The following is a 17,402-nucleotide window of genomic DNA, read 5'->3' as shown; positions in this document are numbered from 1 at the left end:
ATTGCCCCAGCTAATACTTCCAGTACTATACTGAATAAGAGTGATTCAGTGGACATCACTGTCTTGTTCTTGATCTTGGCAGAATAGCTTTTACCTTTTTACCATCGAGTATGATGTTAGCTGTGGGCTTGTTATGTATGGTCTTAATTACGTGGAGGTGTGTTCCCCCTATACTCAATCTATTCAGAATTTTTCATCATAAAAGAATTGTATTTTGTCCAATGCTGTTTTCGGATCTATTGAAATGATTATGTTTTTATTTTTACTCTATTAATGTGGTGTACCCCACATATTTATTTGTGTATGTTGAACCATTCTTACCTCTCAGTGATAAATCCCACTTGGACCCAGTGTATAATCCTTTTAATGTATTGTCGAATTTGCTAATATTTTGTTCAGAATTTTTGCATCTATATTAATCAGTTTTATTGGCCTCTAGTTTTCTTGTAGACTCATTGTCTGGCTTTGGTGTCATGGAAATGCTGGCCTCATAGAACAAGTTTAGAAGTATTCCTTTCTCTTCAATTTTTTGGAAGAGTTTGAGAATCATTGGCATTAATTCTTCTTAATAGGTTTGATAGAATTCACCAATAAAGTCATCTGGTCCTTGAGTTTTCTGTGTTGGGAATTTTTTGATTGCTGATTCAATCCCTTGTTATTGGTCTGTTCAGATTTTCTATTTCTTCCTGATTCAGTCTTTGTAGGTAGTGAATTTCTAGGAAGTATCAGTTTCTTCCTGAGTATCTAATTTGCTGGCATACAATTGTTCATAATAGTCTCTTGTGATCCTATGTATTTCTGTAGTATCAGTTGTAGTGTCTGCTCTTTCATTTCTAATTTTGTGTCTTCTATTTTCCTAGTCTAGCTAAAAGTTTGTGAATTTTATATTTTTGAAAATCCAGCTTTTAGTTTGTTGATCCTTTCTATTGATTTTCTTGTATATGTTTTATTTATTTCCACTCTAGTCTTTATGATATCCTTCCCTCTGCCAACTTGGGAATAAATTTCTTCTTTTTCTGCTTCCTTGAGGTGTAGAGTTAGATGTTTGAGAGCTTTCTAATTTCTTGTTGTATGCACTTATCACTATAAACTTTCCTCGATGAACTGCTTTTGCAGCATCTAATAGGTTTTGGTATGTTGTTTCCATTTTCGTTGGTTCTGAGATTTTAAAAAAATTTCCTTTGGCTTTCTTTTTTGACCTACTTAATTTTTTGGAAGTGTGCTGTTTAGTTTTCACATATTTATAGATTTTCCAGATGTCGTCTTGTTGATTTCTAGTTTTCTATCACTGTGTTCAGATAGTTGGTATAATTTTGATCTTCTTAAATTTGCTAAGTCATGTTTGTGTCCTATCATATGATCTATCCTGGAGTATGTTCCATGTGCACTTGAGCATAAGTTTTTGGATGTAATGTTCTACATATGCCTGTGAAGTCCATTTGGTGTAGTATATAGACCAGGGTTTTCTTGTTGATTTACTATATGCATGATCTATCCATTGCTGAGAGTGGAGTATTGAAGTCCCCTACTATTAATATATTGTCTATTTTTCCCTTCAGATCTGTATTTGCTTAATATATTTAGTTACTCTGATGTTGGCTGTGTATATTTATAGCTTCTTGATTTATTGACCCTTGTATCATTATATAATGACCTTCTTTGTGTCTTGATGTTGCTTTTGGCTTAAAGTCTGTTTGTCTGATATGAGTATGGCTACCTCCACATTATTTGGCTTCTACTTGCATGGAATATAATCATCCATCTCTTTACCCTGAGCCTATGTGTGTCTTTAAAGCTGAAATTAATGTCTTATATAAAGAACATAATTGGGTCTTATAATTTTTATCCAGCCAGCCACTCCATAGCTTTGATTTGTGAATTCAACCATTTACATTTAGAGTGATTTTTGATATGTAAGGACTTATTACTGCCATCTTATTAATTGCTTTCTGATTGTTTTATAACTCCATTGTTTCCTTTTCCCCTCTGTGTCTACCTTTGTAAGTTGGTGCTTTACCATGTTGCTGTGTTTCCTTTCTTTTTTTTTTCTTTTTTTTTTTTTTGCGGTACGCGGGCCTCTCACTGTTGTGGCCTCTCCCGTTGCGGAGCAAGGCTCCGGACGCGCAGGCTCAGCGGCCATGGCTCACGGGCCCAGCCACTCCGCGGCATGTGGGATCCTCCCAGACCAGGGCACGAACCAGCGTCCCCTGCATCGGCAGGAGGACTCCCAACCACTGCGCCACCAGGGAAGCCCTCCAATGATTTTTAATAACCAAAATTTACAAGATAAAGACCATATTCTCCATTATGGTTTTAAGTAGGACTCTCCCTCGTAGACAAAACTTCTGGTTTCAGGAAAGCCTCAGCTTAAAAAATGCAGATCTTTTCATCCCTACACAGGTGTCTATTTTATCCTGTTTCCCAAATTCCAGTCACTTGCACACTGAAGACAAATCAATGTTAATTAATAGCTTCCTACTGACATTATAACTTAATATTTTCCAATGTGTTGACTCAGTTTCTTATTAATTTACTAATATTTTCCTTTATTTTTCTTTCAGTTCTATTGAGATATTATTGACTTACAGTACTGTAGAAATGGTGAGCGTACAGCATAATGACATATGTTGTAAAAGGATCAGCAAACAATTTAAATTTTAAAAAATTTACTAAATACTTCATATGACAGTTTGGTAACCTCCATTTAAAACATAAGTTAAATTTACACAATTCATAACATTACATGAAATGGGCTGTGCAATTCTCAGTATTATCTGGTGTTCTGAAATTTGTACGTAAACCACAGCTGGGGAAGTGCTAATTCATGAGACAAATTCTGCTCCTTTCTTCTTTCTTTTACTCCAGTAGTCGCCTCTGAGCCCTGTTAGCCTGGAGGCTGAATCTTCCGTGCCTTGGGGCAGGGCGAGTCACTCCCCTCAGAGGAGACCAGAAGGTCCTCCTGGAGAACGTGGACTGGGACATGGGTCAGTATCACCCAGGTTCCCCTAAGAGGTGAAACATCTGACTTGTAGGAGAAGGCTTCTTAGGAGGATGAAATGAAAGGTGTTCTGAACCTGGAGCCCTCCCCGCATCCCTTGTCCCATCATGAAGACAATTCTGAGGGGTTGGTCTGGAACATGCGTAGATGGTGGAGGTTGGGGGACAGTGCAGGCCTGGATTGGGCTCAGGTGAGGTGAGTTGGGTAGAGGCTGGGAGTCAGTGCTTAGCATTGGGGCACGTGTCCTTATGGTCATTTGGTGTGCCTGTGTGAATCCAAGTCCAGTTGTACTGGGAAGAGGAAAAAGGCTGTGGATAATTCCACAGATCAGGTCTGAGTATCCTCAGAGGATAAAAGGAACCTGAGTCTTACATTTTTGTGAGGAGGGGGTAGGTAGGAGGGGAAGATCTAGCAAAACAGGATGGAGACCCAGGCAGATCTCTTGCCTGCTGCCTGAGTTTGGATCCTGATCACATTTATGTTTGACATTCTCTGGTCGGCATATTGAGTCTACACGTCAGTGCTCTGTGGTTGGTGACATGGTCCAGACCAGATGTCTTGGTGGCAAGCTGGGGAACGTCATAGGAGAAGCTCCCAGGCCTGTTGGCAATGATGTTTGAGGACTGACCAATGTGCTTCGCTGTAGGTTGTGAGGTTTAACGATATCCTCATCCTTTAACTGGTCCACAAGTTGAGAGCAAAGAGCTCAGTACAGAGCTCTTGATGTAAGGCTGTGCATGGCAGATGGCCCTCATATCGAGTGTCTTGAGTGATGGATGACCTGTGACAACAAGTTCCTTGACAAATTTTTTTAGTGACTGTGTGCACAGTAATTGGCTTGGAAGGATGTGGGAGAAGACACCACAAATATAAAGTATATTTGAAGTGCCTCTCAATCAAGAGAAAAAATAGAAGCAACCAAATAAAAATATTTGGAACCTATGAAATTAAATTTCACAGTAAAAGAAAAATGATCATTTTATATATGAAGAGGTACGCAACCTCAGTGATGGTCAGGGGGAAATAAATTACAAAGCCAATGTAATCATTTTTCTTCTCTTATATAGAAAACGTAAAGTGCCTTTGTAGCGTCTCTTGTCAACATCAGTGGAAACAAGCCCTTTGATGTACTCTTGCAGGGAGTATACATGACTAATATCCCTTTTGAGGCAGTTTGTCCCCTCATTTGCTTCTACACGTTCTGGACTTTTGGGGTTCTGTGGTGCTGATGTCTGTGTGATGATCTGGAAATTTGTTATGTCCTTCCACCTCTGGTCAATCTCCTTCAGGCATTGATAACTTGATTTCCTGAAGTAGAAGAAAAAAGGCAAAAAAAATCATATACACATTGAGACAAGACAGTGGAATAGAAGGACGTGGAGTTCAAAAAGAAAAAGAAAACCAAACCACCAAATAGTTCTGTCTCATTACTTCAACCTCACGTTTCGCCCCCAGATAAATCCCAACTCCTGGAAAACCACTCTGCAGAGGGAGCTGTCCTCTGGAGGTGGGGAGACTGTAAAGGAGGAGGCTAGAGGTGGGAAACTTACCAGCAGGAGACCTGGTGACCAGGTAACTTTTCAGAGCTCTTCCAGCCCAGAGAGTCCACCGTCCTTTGGGGGGATGGGGCTTCGTTAGGGGTAGGAGTGCCCACCTGGATCTGGAGACTGTGGTCCCACGCAGATGCGACCAGGCACTACAGGTCCGAGGAGGGCTCAGTTGCTGCACCATCCTTCCCAGGTCCCTCTGTCCCAGGTCAGTCCAGCCTTGGGACCCAAGCCGGCTCATATTCTAGGGGTGGCACGGCAGCCCGGGTCACTGAGGCCTGAGGGGAACACACGAGGCATTGTTTTAAATTTAATTTTTATTTTATATTGCAGTTTACTTGATTTATCATATTGTGTTGTTTTAGGTGTTCAGCAGGTTGATTCAGTTGCACATAGACATATATATGTTCTTTATTCCTATTCTTCTCAATATAGGTTATTAAAGAGTGTTGGGTAGAGTTCCCTGTGCTAAACAGTAGGTCCTTGTTGATGATCAATTTCATACATATTCCGGCATATATGCTAATCCCACCTTCTCATTTGTCCCTTCCTGCTACCTTTCCCCTTTGGTGAACACATGTTTGTTTTCTAAGTCTATGAGCCGGATATTGTTTTATAAATTGATTCCTTTGTATCAGGGTTTGAATTAGACCTATAAGTGATATCATGTGAGATTTCTCTTTCCTTTCTGACTTACTTCACTTAGTATGATCACTTCTAAGTCCATCCGTGTTGCTGCAAGTGGCATTATTTCCATTTTTATGGCTGAGCAGTATTCCATTGTCTATATGTACTCCCTCTTCTTTGTCCATTCATTGGTCTGTGAACATTTTCTTTGCTTCCATGTCTTGGCCATTGAACATACGGATGCTACGGCCGTTGGGGTACGCAGGTGTTTTCGAATGCTGATTTTCTCTGGATATCTCCAAAGGAGTGGGACTGCTGGATCATCTGGTCTCTTTATTATTAATTTTTTAAGGAACCTCCATACTGTTGTTTATCGTGGCAGTTACCAGGTTCCATTTCCACCAGCAGCGTAGGCACGTTCCCTTTTCTCCACGCTCTCGCCGGCTCTTACTGTTTGTAGACATTTTGATGATGGCCATTGTGACTGGTCCGAGGTGATACCTCCTTGTAGTTTTTTTTTTGTTTTTTTTTTGCGGTACGCGGGCCTCTCACTACTGCGGCCTCTCCCGTTGCGGAGCACAGGCTCCGGACGCGCAGGCTCAGCGGCCATGGCTCACGGGCCCAGCTGCTCCACGGCATGTGGGATCTTCCCGGACCGGGGCACGAACCCATGTCCCCTGCATCGGCAGGCGGACTCTCAACCACTGCGCCACCAGGGAAGCCCCCTCCCTTGTAGTTTTGATATCCGTTTCTCTGATAGGTAGGGCTGCTGAGCACCTTGAGTTTTGCTTTTTTTTTTTTTCTTTTATTCGTGTGTGTAGAAGTTACCTCTTTAAATTGGCTTCTTCACGGTCGTCAGAGTTTTAAATTCTTTTTTCCATTTCCTACCCAAGGACATTTCTTGAGGGCAGGTGTCATTTACAGCCCCCCAGGCTTTGTGAATATGAAGTGCTCATAAGCACTGGTTTTAAAGCTGTTGTTGCGGTATCGGCCACAAGGTGGCAGGATTTCTTCATCCCCAAAGCTGGTTATTCTTGCCACAAGAACCTGAGAGAAAGTTGTATTTCTGGGTGTAAATTCGAGTGGTATGGGGCTGAAAAATCAACCAAGGAGACTTCCCTGGCGGTCCAGTGGTTAACACTCTGATCTTCCAGTATAGGGGCTCGGGTTCAATTTCTGGTCTGGGAAATTGGATTGCCCATGCCACGTGGCCAAAAAAAAAAAAAAAAAAAAGAGGAAGAAAAAAAGAGAAAGAAAAACAACCTAAGGGGTTGCGTCTCATTAATTCTTTGCCCTTACACTTCACCCCCGGGCAAATTCCAACCCCTGGGACACCATACTGCAGAGAGAGCTGTTCTCTGGAGGTGGTGAGACTGTAAGGGAGGAGGCTAGAGGCGGGAAACTCACCAGCAGGAGACCTGGAGACCAGCTGACTTTTCAGAGCTCTTCCAGCCCAGAGAGTCCACCGTCCTCTGGGTGCACTGGGCTTGGTTCAGGGGTAGGAGTGCCCACCTGGATCTGGAGACTGTGGTCCCATGCAGTCGGGACCAGGCACTACAGGTCCAAGGAGGGCTAATTTGCTGCACCATCCTTCCCAGGTCCCTCTGTCCCAGGTCAGTCCATCCTTGGGACCCATGCCAGAGATGTGACACAAGCACAGGTCACCGAGGGCTGAGAGGGACGTAGGAGGCATTTCGTTTTTGAATTTGTTTTATTTTATATTGGAGTAGATTGTTTAACAATGTTGTATTGTTTTAGGTGTTCAGCAAGTTGATTCAGTTTTACGTAGAAATATATCTGGTTTTTTTCTGATTCTTTCCCCATATAGTTTATTAAAGAGTGTTGGGTAGAGTTCCCTGTGGCATACACAGGTCTTTGTTGATTATCGATTTCACATATATTATGGGGAACATGCTATACCTCATTTGTCCCTTTCCACCACCTTTCCACTTTGGTATCCATACTTTTGTTTTCTAGGTCTGTGAGGCTGTTTATGTTTTGTAAATTTGTTCCTTTGTATTAATGTCTGGTTTCCACCTTTAAGTCACATCATGTAATATTTCTCTTTCCTTTCTGACTTACTTCACTTAGTATGATCACCCCTAAGTCCGCCCGTGTTGCTTCAATGGGCATTATTTCATTTTTTTTTTAACGGCTGAGTAACATTCCATGGTCCTGGGTGTATAAACAGCAAAAACCAGAATTTGAAAAACTTTCACCCCAACATTCACTGTAGCACTATTTACAATAGCCAAGACATGGAATCAACCGAAATGTCCATCAACAGATGAATGGATAGAGAAGAACTGGTACATAGACACAACAGAATATTATTCAGCCATAAAAAGGAAGGAAATCATGCCATCTGCAGCAATATGGAGGGAATCTCAGACGATCATACTAAGTGAAGTAAGTCAGACAGAGCAAGACAAATATCATATGATAACCCTTATAGGTGGACTCTAGAAAGTGATACCAGTAAACTAATTTCAAGAGAGAAACAGACTCAAAGTTAGTTATTAGAGACGTGCAAATCAAAACTACAAAGAGGTATCACCTTGCACCAGTTAGAATGGCCATCACCAAAAAGTCTACAAACTGTAAATGCTAGCAAGGGAGTGGAGAAAAGGGAACCTTCCTACACTGTTGGTGAGAATGTAAACAGGTCACAGCCACTAGGGAGAACAGTAGGGCGGTTCCTTAACAAGCTAAAAATAGAGCTACCATATGATCCGGCAGTCCCACTCCTGGGCGTGTATCAGGAGAAAACCAGAATTTGAAAAACATGCACCCCAACGTTCACTGCCACACTAGTTACAACAGCCAAGGCATGGAAGCAACCAAAATGTCCATCAACAGATGAATCAATAAAGAAGAAGTGGTACATCGAGACAAATGAATATTATTCGCCATAAAAAAAGACTGAAATAATGCCATTAGCAGCAACATGGATAGACCTAGAGATGATCACACTAAGTGAAGCAAGTCATATAGAGACAAAAAAATATCATATGATATCACTTAGTGGTGGAATCAAATAAGTGATACCAAGGAACTAATTTGTAAAAGAGACACAGATTTAGAAAAACAACTTATGGTTACCAAAGGAGAACATTGGGGGGAAGGGATAAATTAGGAGGTTGAGATGTACATAAACACACTAATACAAACGAAACAGCTAATCAACAGGGACCAACTGTATAGTTCAGGGAACTCTACTCGACACTCTTTAATAATCTATTGGGAACAGAGTCCGAAAAAGAATAGATAAATGTATATGTATAACTGAATCAACTTGCTGTACACCTACAAATCACAACATTGTAATTAAACTTTACTCCAGGAAAACAACAAAAATTAAATTTAAAAAAAACAAGAAGCGATTATCACAGGCATTTGGGTGTATGTTCTCGTTAATTCCCCTGTAATTTACAACACACAGAGGAGTGCAACTAAGGCTCTGGTTGCCCCAGTAACCAGTGTTGGGCATGAAGAAATCCTTCCACCACCCTGTGGTCATTTTCTTTAACAGCAAGTTACAAACCAGGTCATTTGGGCACTTCATATTCACAAGCACTCCTGGGCTATGAATGACACGTACCCTCAAGAAATGTCCTGGGGTAGGTAATTGAAAAAGAAGTCAAAGACGGCAGCCTTTCAAGATGCCAATTTCAATAGGTAAATTTTACTCTCACCATTTAAAAAAAAAAAAAAGCACGTGAAAATTTGTTCAACATAGCTAGCTAATTATTAGAGACACGCAAATCGAAATCTCAACGAGGTATCACCTCGCGCCAGCCAGAATGGCCATCATCAAAAAGTCTACGAACTGTAAATGCTGGCAAGGGTGTGGAGAAAAGGCAAGCCTCCTACACTGTTGGTGGGACTGTAAACTGGTCACAGCCACTGGAGAACAGTATGAAGGTTCCTTAACAAGCTAAAAATAGAGCTAGCATATAATCCGGCAGTCCCACTCCTGGGCGTATACCTGGAGAAAACCAGAATTCGAAAAACATGCACCCCAACGTTCACTGCCACACTAGTTACAACAGCCAAGGCATGGAAGCAACCAAAACTTCCATCGACAGATGAATCAATAAAGAAGTGGTACATAGAGACTACTGAATATTACTCAACCATAAAATAGACTGAAATAATGCCATTTGCAGCAGCATAGTATAATCATCCCTAGGTCCATCTGTGTGAAGTAAGTCAGATAGAGAAAAGACAAATATCATATGATATCACTTGTAGGTGGAATCTAAAAATTAATACCAATGAGCTGATTTACAAAAGACAGATCACAGACTTGGAAAACATATTTATGTTTACCAAAGAGGAAAGGTGGGGTAAAGGGATAAATTAGGCGGTTGGGATTAAATATACATACTAAGACATATAAAATAGGTGATCAAAAAGAACTACTGTAGCACAGGGAACTCTGCTCAACATTCTGTAATAATCTATGTGGGATAAGAATTCAAAAATGAATAGACATATGTATATGTAGAACTGAAGAAGTTGATGTTGACCTACAAAGGAACACAACACTGTAAATCAACATTACTCCAACAAAAAATAAAAATTAAATTAAAATTAAAATATAGGTAATGAGACGCAAGCTTTTGGGTGTTTGTTCTGGTATAGTTGACGCTAATTTACAGCCCAGGAACGTGAATCCCACTAAAGCTCTGGTTGCCTGAGTAACCAGAGTTGGTCATGAAGAAATGCTGCCGCCTTGTGGCCGTTTTCCATAACAGCAAGTTAAAAACCAGCGCTTCTGGGCATGTAACACTCACAGGTACTGTGGGGCTGTAAATGAACTTGCCCGGAAGAAATGTCTTGGGGTAGGCAATCAAAAATGAATTCAAAAGAGGACAGACTTTGAAAAAGCCAATTTCAACAGGTAAATATTACTCACACTGTTAAAAAAAAACACGTGCAAAGATGCTAAACATCACTAATTATGAGAGACATGTAAGTCAAAACTACAAGGAGGTATCACATTGCACCTGTCAGAATGGCCATCATCAAAAAGTTTGCAAACAATAAATGCTAGATAGGGAACCTCCTATGCTGTTGATGGGAATGTAAAGTGGTCACAGCCACTATGGAGGTTCCTTACCAAGCTAAAAATTGAGCTACCTATGATCCGGCAGTCCCACTCCTGGGCATATAGCCAGAGAAAACCAGAATTTGAAAAGACACTTGCTCCCCGACTTTCACTGCAACACTATTTACAATAGCCAAGACATGGAAGCAACCAAAATGTTCATCAACAGATGAATGGCTAAAGAAGAAGTGGCGCATGGGCACAATAGAATATTATTCAGCCATAAAAAAATAATGAAATACTGCCATTTGCAGCAACACGGGTCAACCTAGAGATGATCATACTAAGTGAAGTAAGTCAGAGAAAGACAAATATCATATGATATCACTTATAGGTGGAATCTAGTAAGTGATAAAAAATGAACTAATTTGTAAAAGAGAAGCAGACTTAAAGACTTAGAAAACAAACTTACAGTTAACAAAGCTGACTGGTGGGGGGAAGGAATAAATTAGGAGGTTGGGATTAACATATACACACTAATACAAATCAAATAGATAATCACCAGGGACTAACTGTATAGACCAGGGAACTCTGCCCAACACTCTGTAATATCCTATATGGGTACACAATCTGAAAAAGAATGGATATATGTATATGTATAACTGAATCAACTTGCTGTACACCTACAAAACACAGCATTGTAAATAAACTTTACTCCAATAAAAATAAAAACTAAATACACTGTGGTTCTTGTGCCCCAGGAACCAGAGTTGGGTATGAAGAAATCCTTCCACCTTGTGGCCATTCACTGTAACAGCAAGTTTAAAACCAGTGCTTTTGGGTCCTTTAATAGTCACAAAGACTTCAGGGTTGTAAATGACAGGCGCCCCCAATAAATGTCCTGGGGTAGGTAATGGAAAAACAATTCAAAACAGGGCAGACTTTCAAGAGGCCAATTTCACGAGGTAAATTTTACTCACACTGTCTCTTTTCAAAAAAAGCACATGAAAAGATGCTTAATATCACTAATTATTAGAGACATGCAAATCAAAACTACAATGAGTTATCACCTCCCACCCGTCAGAATGGCCATCATCAAAAAGTCTACAAACAATAAATGCTGCAGAGGACCTGGAGAAAAGGGTACCTTCCTATGCTGTTAGTGGAATGTAACCTGGTAACAGCCACTATCAAGAAGAATATGAAGGTTCCTTAAAAAACTAAAAATAGAGCTAGTATATGATCTGGTAGCCCACTCCTGGGCGTATATCGGGAGAAAACCAGAATTCGAAAAGACACATGGTCCCCAACGTTCACTGCAGCACTATTTACAATAGCCAAGACATGGAATCAACCAAAATGTCCATTGACAGATGAATGGCTAAAGAAGTGGTACATACAGACAGCTGAATATTACTCAGCCATAAAGAAAGAATGAAATAATGCCATTTGCAGTAACGTGGATGGAACTAGAGATGATAATACTAAGTAAGTCAGACAGAGAAAGACAAGTATCATACGATACCACTTTTATGTGGCATCTAAAAAAATGATAGAAATGAACTAATTTACAAAACAGAAAGAGACTCACAGACTTCAAATATCCTTTAGGGAGAAAATTTTAAAAATCTATTACAGGTCATTAAATGTCAACCTGAAAAAAATAAGCAATAATTAACATTGTAAAGGTATTTATTCTCCTCCAATGAATCTGTACCAGGCATTAGCACACTAAACCTGCAGATCACATCCAGCCCACCATCTTCTTTTGTAAACAAAATTTTATTGAATGGCAAAAAAAGAAACCCACGAGACATCACGTCACACCTGTCAAAATGGCTATTATCCAAAAGTCTACAAATAACAAATGTTATTGAGGATATGGAGAAAAGGGAACCCTAGTACGCTGTTGGTAGGATTGTAAATTGGTACACCCACTATGAAAACAATACGGAGGTCCTGAAAAAACTAAAAGTAGAACTATCATATTTGCCAACAATTACACCGCTGGGTATTTGTCCAAAGAAAATGAAAACACCAATTTGACAGGATACATGTACCCCAATGTTCATAGTAGCATTATCTCCAATTGCCACAATATGGAAGCAAACTAAATGTCTATCAACAGATGAATGGGTAAAGAAGATGTATACACAATAGACTATTACTCAGCCATTAAATAGAATCAAATTCTGCCACTTGCAACAACATGGATGGGCCTAGAATGTATTATATCTAGTGAAATAAGTTAGAGACAAATGCTCCATGTTCTCCCTTGTATGTGGAATCTGAGAAATGCAAGAAAGGAATGTATACAACAAAATAGGAATAGACTCAGAGAATAAATTAGTGGTTACTGGTGGGGAGAGTGAAGGGGGGAGGGAATGATGGTAGTTTGTTTCTCTTAATCCAATACCCCTATGTAGAAAATAAACAAATTAGGATGTATTGTACAACCCAGGGAAACATAGCCGTTATTTTGTAATATCTTTAAATGGAGCATAATCTATACAAATATTAAGTCAATATGTTGTACCCCTGAGACTAATGTAATATTGTAAATCAACTATACTTCAATTTAAAAAATCCATACAGTGGCTGAGTGGATTAAAAAAAGATCAATTATATACTGGGTACAAGAGATTCGTGTGAACTTTAAGGCCATACGTAGGATAAAACTGAATGACTGGAAAAAAGATATTTCATGCAAATGATAATTACCTGACTAGTCTATTATCAGGCAAAAAAGACTTTAAGTCAAACCTCTCACAGAAACAAAGGCTATCGTATAATGATAAAGTGATTAATTCATCAAGAAATTATGACAATTATAAATATGTATGTATCCAGCATTGGAGCCTCTAAACATATAAAGAAAATATTAACACATATAAAGGGGAAAATGTGCAGAAATGAAATAATGGTAAGAAATGTCAATACCCAACTTTCAACACTATAGATCATCCGGACAGATTATCAATCAGAAACTTGAACACACACTTGATATCAAGTGAGCCTAACAGACATATATAATACATGCCACTCAACAGCAGCAAAATTTCCATTCTTCTTAAGTACACACAGAACATTTCCTAGGATAGATCAAATGTTAAGCCACAAAAGAAGTCTTCAAAAATCCAAGAAGATTGAAATCGTATCAAGTAACTCTTCCAGCCACAACGGTATGAAGCTGAAATTCAATATTAAGAAGAATAATTGAAAATTCAAGAACACTTGGAAATTGCACATCAAGCTTCTGAAGAGCCAATGCATACAAGAATAAATGAAAAGGGGAATAAAAGACATAAAGCAAACAAAATTGGAAACAAGAATAAATCAAAAGGGAAATAAAAGACATAAAGCAAACAAAATTGGAAACACAAAGTACATAAACTTATGGAATACAGAAAAATCAATTCCGTTCAAAGAGTTGTATTTACAGTTATAAATGCATATATTTTAAAAAAAGTTCTTGACAGGGGATCAAGATGATAGAGTAGGAAGATACTGAGCTCCCCTCCTCCCACAGACACACCCAAATTACAACTTACACAGAAATTACCTCTGTCATGACCTGAAGACTAGCAGAGAAAATTTTCCACAACTAAAGATATAAAGAGGGAGAAACCACAAGGCGGGTAGGAGGATTGGCAACACAGTCTAGTTAGAGCCCACACCTGCAGCACAGTGACCCACAGTTGAAGATCTCACAACTGCATAGGTCCTCCACAAGGAGGGCAAGGTCTGAGCCCTCCACTAGGCTGCTCAGCCCAGGGTTCCTGCATTGGGAAGGAAAGAACACAGCGGGTCTGGCTTTGAAAACCTGCAGGGCTTACTTTCAGGACAGCTGGAGGCGAAAGGAAACCGAGACTTTGCTCTCATAGGGCACACACAAAATCTCATGTGTTCTCAGTCCCTGGGCAGTGCTGGTGGTTTGAAAGACTCCTGGGTCAGACCTACCTGCTCATCTCGGAGAGCTTCTTGGAAAGGCAAGAGGCAGCTGGGACTCTTGCTAGGGACTGAGACATTGGCAGGCAACATTTTAGAGTCTTCCCTCTAACTGATTAGTATCAAAGGCCTGCCCCATCAACCACCATGCCTACAGCACTTCTGCATCACCAGGCCTCACAACCAGACACACTGGGGGCCTACCCTATCTACCTGTGCACCTGGAGCGCCACACAGCCACCCATAATGGAGGTGTGCCTTTCCTACCAGCACCCACGGCAATCACATAATGCTGGGCCTCACGTCAGTTTAGGTCAGTGTCCAACACCGCCTCCCAGCTTGTCCACAGTAGTTGGCTCTGCCAGAAGAGAAAGGTGTATGAAGCCCAGAGAGGGGACACCCCTGGAACATCTGGCTCTGCTGGCCACAGGAGAATGTGCTGCTGGGCCCTATAGGCCATCTCCTGTATAAGGCCACTTCTCCAAGACCAGGAAAGGTAATGAACTGGAGCTAATGACTAGAAATGCACAGAGAATTGGGAAACATAAGGAAAGAGAGGAGTATGTGACAAATGAAGTAACAAGACACAACATCAGAAAAAGAACTAGATAAAACAGAGATAAGCATTCTACCCCCTCCTCACACACACCAAGAAAAGTGTTCAAGGTAGTGATTCTAAACATGCTCACTCAAGTCAGGAGAAGAATAGATGCACATGGTGAAAACTTCAACAAAGAGTAATAAAATATCAAAAAAACCCAAACACCTGAAAAATACAATAACTGAGATTAAAACACACACACACACACACACACACACACTCACTGTAGAAGGAAGCAACACTATATAATACAGAAGAAAAGATCAGTGATCTGGAAGACAGAGTAGTGAAAATCACCCAAGCTGAGTAGCAAGAAGAAAAAAGAATTAAGACAATAGGTAATGGGACCTCTGAGGCAACATCAAGAATGTTAACATGAGCATTATAGGGGTCCCAGAAAGAAAAGAAGAGAGAAAGGGGCAGAGAACTTATTAGAGGATATAATAACTGATAACTTTCCTAACTGGGGGAAGGAAACAGACATCCAGGTCCAGGAAACACAGAGTCCCAAACACGATGAAGACAAACAAGTCCACATCAAGACACGTTATAGTTAAAGTATTAGAAATGAAAGATAAAGAGAGATCATAGAAGCAGTGAAATAAAAGCAACTAGTTATGTGCAAGGTATTCCTGTAAGACTATCTGCTGACTTTTCAGCACACTTTGCAGACCAGGAAGGAATGACAGGATATATTCAATGGGCTAAAAGGAAAAAAGCCTACAAAAAGAATACTCTACCAGCAAGATTACAATTCAGAATTGAAGGAGAGATCACGAGTTTCCTATACCTGGGACTTCCCTGGTGGCGCAGTGGTTAAGAATCCACCTGCCAATGCAGGGGACACAGGTTTGATCCCTGGTCCTGGAAGATTCCACATGCCACGGAGCAACTAAGCCAGTGTGCCACAACTACTGAGCCTGTACTCTAGAGCCCACGAGCCACAACTACTGAGGCTGTGCACCACAACTACTGATGCCTGCGTGCCACAACTACTGAAGCCCACGCGCCTAGGACCTGTGCTCCACAACAAAAGAAGCCAGCGCAATGAGAAGCTCGTGCACCGCAACGAAGAGTAACCACACTCGCTGCAACTAGAGAAAGCCCGCGCACAGCAGCGAAGAACCAAGGCAGCCATAACTAACTATTTTTTTAAAAAAAGGTTTCCCAGACTAGCAAAAGCTAAATGAGTTCATCACTAATAAAGCAGCCTTATAAGAAATGTTGAAGGAATTTACTTAGGCTTAAAAGAAGTGTCACTAATTAGTAACAAGAAAACACACAAAAGTAAAAATCTCACTGAAAACGTATACATATAGTAAGGGTAGTAGATCAAACACTTATTAAGCTTCTGTAAAGAATAAAAGACAAAAGTAGTATTTTTTTTTAAAGAGAGAGGGTCCAAATAAATCAGCAATGAAAGAGATGAAGTTACAAGAGACAACACAGAAATACAAAGTATCGTGAGATTACTACAAACAATTATACACCAATGAATTGGACAACCTAGAAGAAGTGGATAAATTCCCAGAAACATCAATCTTCCAAGACTGAATCAGGAATAAATAAAAAATCTAAACATAGCAATTACTAGAAATGAAATTGAATCAGTAATCGAAAAACTCCCAATAAACAGAAGTGCAGGACCAGGTGGCTTCACTCATAAATTCTACCAAACATTCAAAGGAAAGTTGACATCTATCCTTCTCAAACTATCCCCCATAATTGAAGAAGTATTGTTTCCAAACTTATGGATGAAAACCAGATAAAGACACTACCAAAAAAAGTAAATTACAGGTGAAAAGCCCTGACGAACATAGATGCAAAAATCCTCAACAAAATATTAGTAAACTGAATTCAACAATATATTAAAAGAACCATACACCATGATCTAATGGGATTTATCTTGCCAATGCAGGAATGATTCAATATATGCAAATCATTTAAGTGACAGACCAGATTAGCAGAACAAAGGATAAAATCATATCACCATCTTCATACCTCCAGCAAAAGCAGATGGCAAAATTCAACAAAATTCAAATTTTGATTTATGATAAAAACTCTCAACAAAGTGGGTATAAAGGCAACATACATTTCTATAATAAAGGGCATGTATGACAAAATCAGAGCTAACATCATACTCAATGGTTAAAAGCTGAGAGAATTTCCTCTAAGAACAGGAGCATGACAAGGATCCCTACTCTCATCACTTTTATTCAACACAGTATTAATAGTCCTAGCCACAGCAAGAAGACAAAATAAAAATAAAAACTGGGGGCTTCCCTGGTGGCACAGTGGTTGAGAGTCCGCCTGCCGATGCAGGGGACACGGGTTCATGCCCCGGTCCGGGAAGATCCCACATGCCATGGAGTGGCTGGGCCCGTGAGCCATGGCTGCTGAGCCTGCGCGTCCAGAGCCTGTGCTCTGCAACGGGAGAGGCCACAACAGTGAGAGGCCCGCGTACCGCAAAAAAAAAAAAAAGGGATCTAATTTGTAAAGGCCATAAAACTGTCACTGTTTGCAGATGACTTGATAATATGTAAAGAAAACCCTAAAGATTTCACCAACAAATTAGGATAAATTCAGTAAATTTGAAGTATATACAATTAATATACAGAAATCCGTTAT

At 40.1% G+C, this 17,402-nt stretch overlaps 1 long non-coding RNA gene across 2 annotated transcripts in view; it reads right to left on the bottom strand.

The window, feature by feature from the left end:
• Window positions 1-4,163: 4,163 nt before the first annotated feature.
• The window catches only part of LOC307185691, a 39,802-nt gene continuing 26,563 nt past the window's right edge, over window positions 4,164-17,402 (bottom strand). The window contains exons 2-3 of one of the 2 annotated variants that reach the window (XR_013828146.1): window positions 4,549-4,823; window positions 4,164-4,306 (exon numbers count right to left, since the gene is read on the bottom strand). This is a non-coding gene — a long non-coding RNA (uncharacterized lncRNA). The remainder of the gene's footprint in view (window positions 4,307-4,548; window positions 4,824-17,402) is intronic. The other variant, XR_013828147.1, reaches the window with a different exon arrangement.

This window comes from Stenella coeruleoalba, assembly GCF_951394435.1.
Source record: "Stenella coeruleoalba genome assembly, chromosome: 4".
Classification (NCBI taxonomy): domain Eukaryota; kingdom Metazoa; phylum Chordata; class Mammalia; order Artiodactyla; family Delphinidae; genus Stenella; species Stenella coeruleoalba.
Note: the sequence above shows the minus strand (reverse complement) of the source record. Positions and strands in the feature narration are given on the sequence as shown.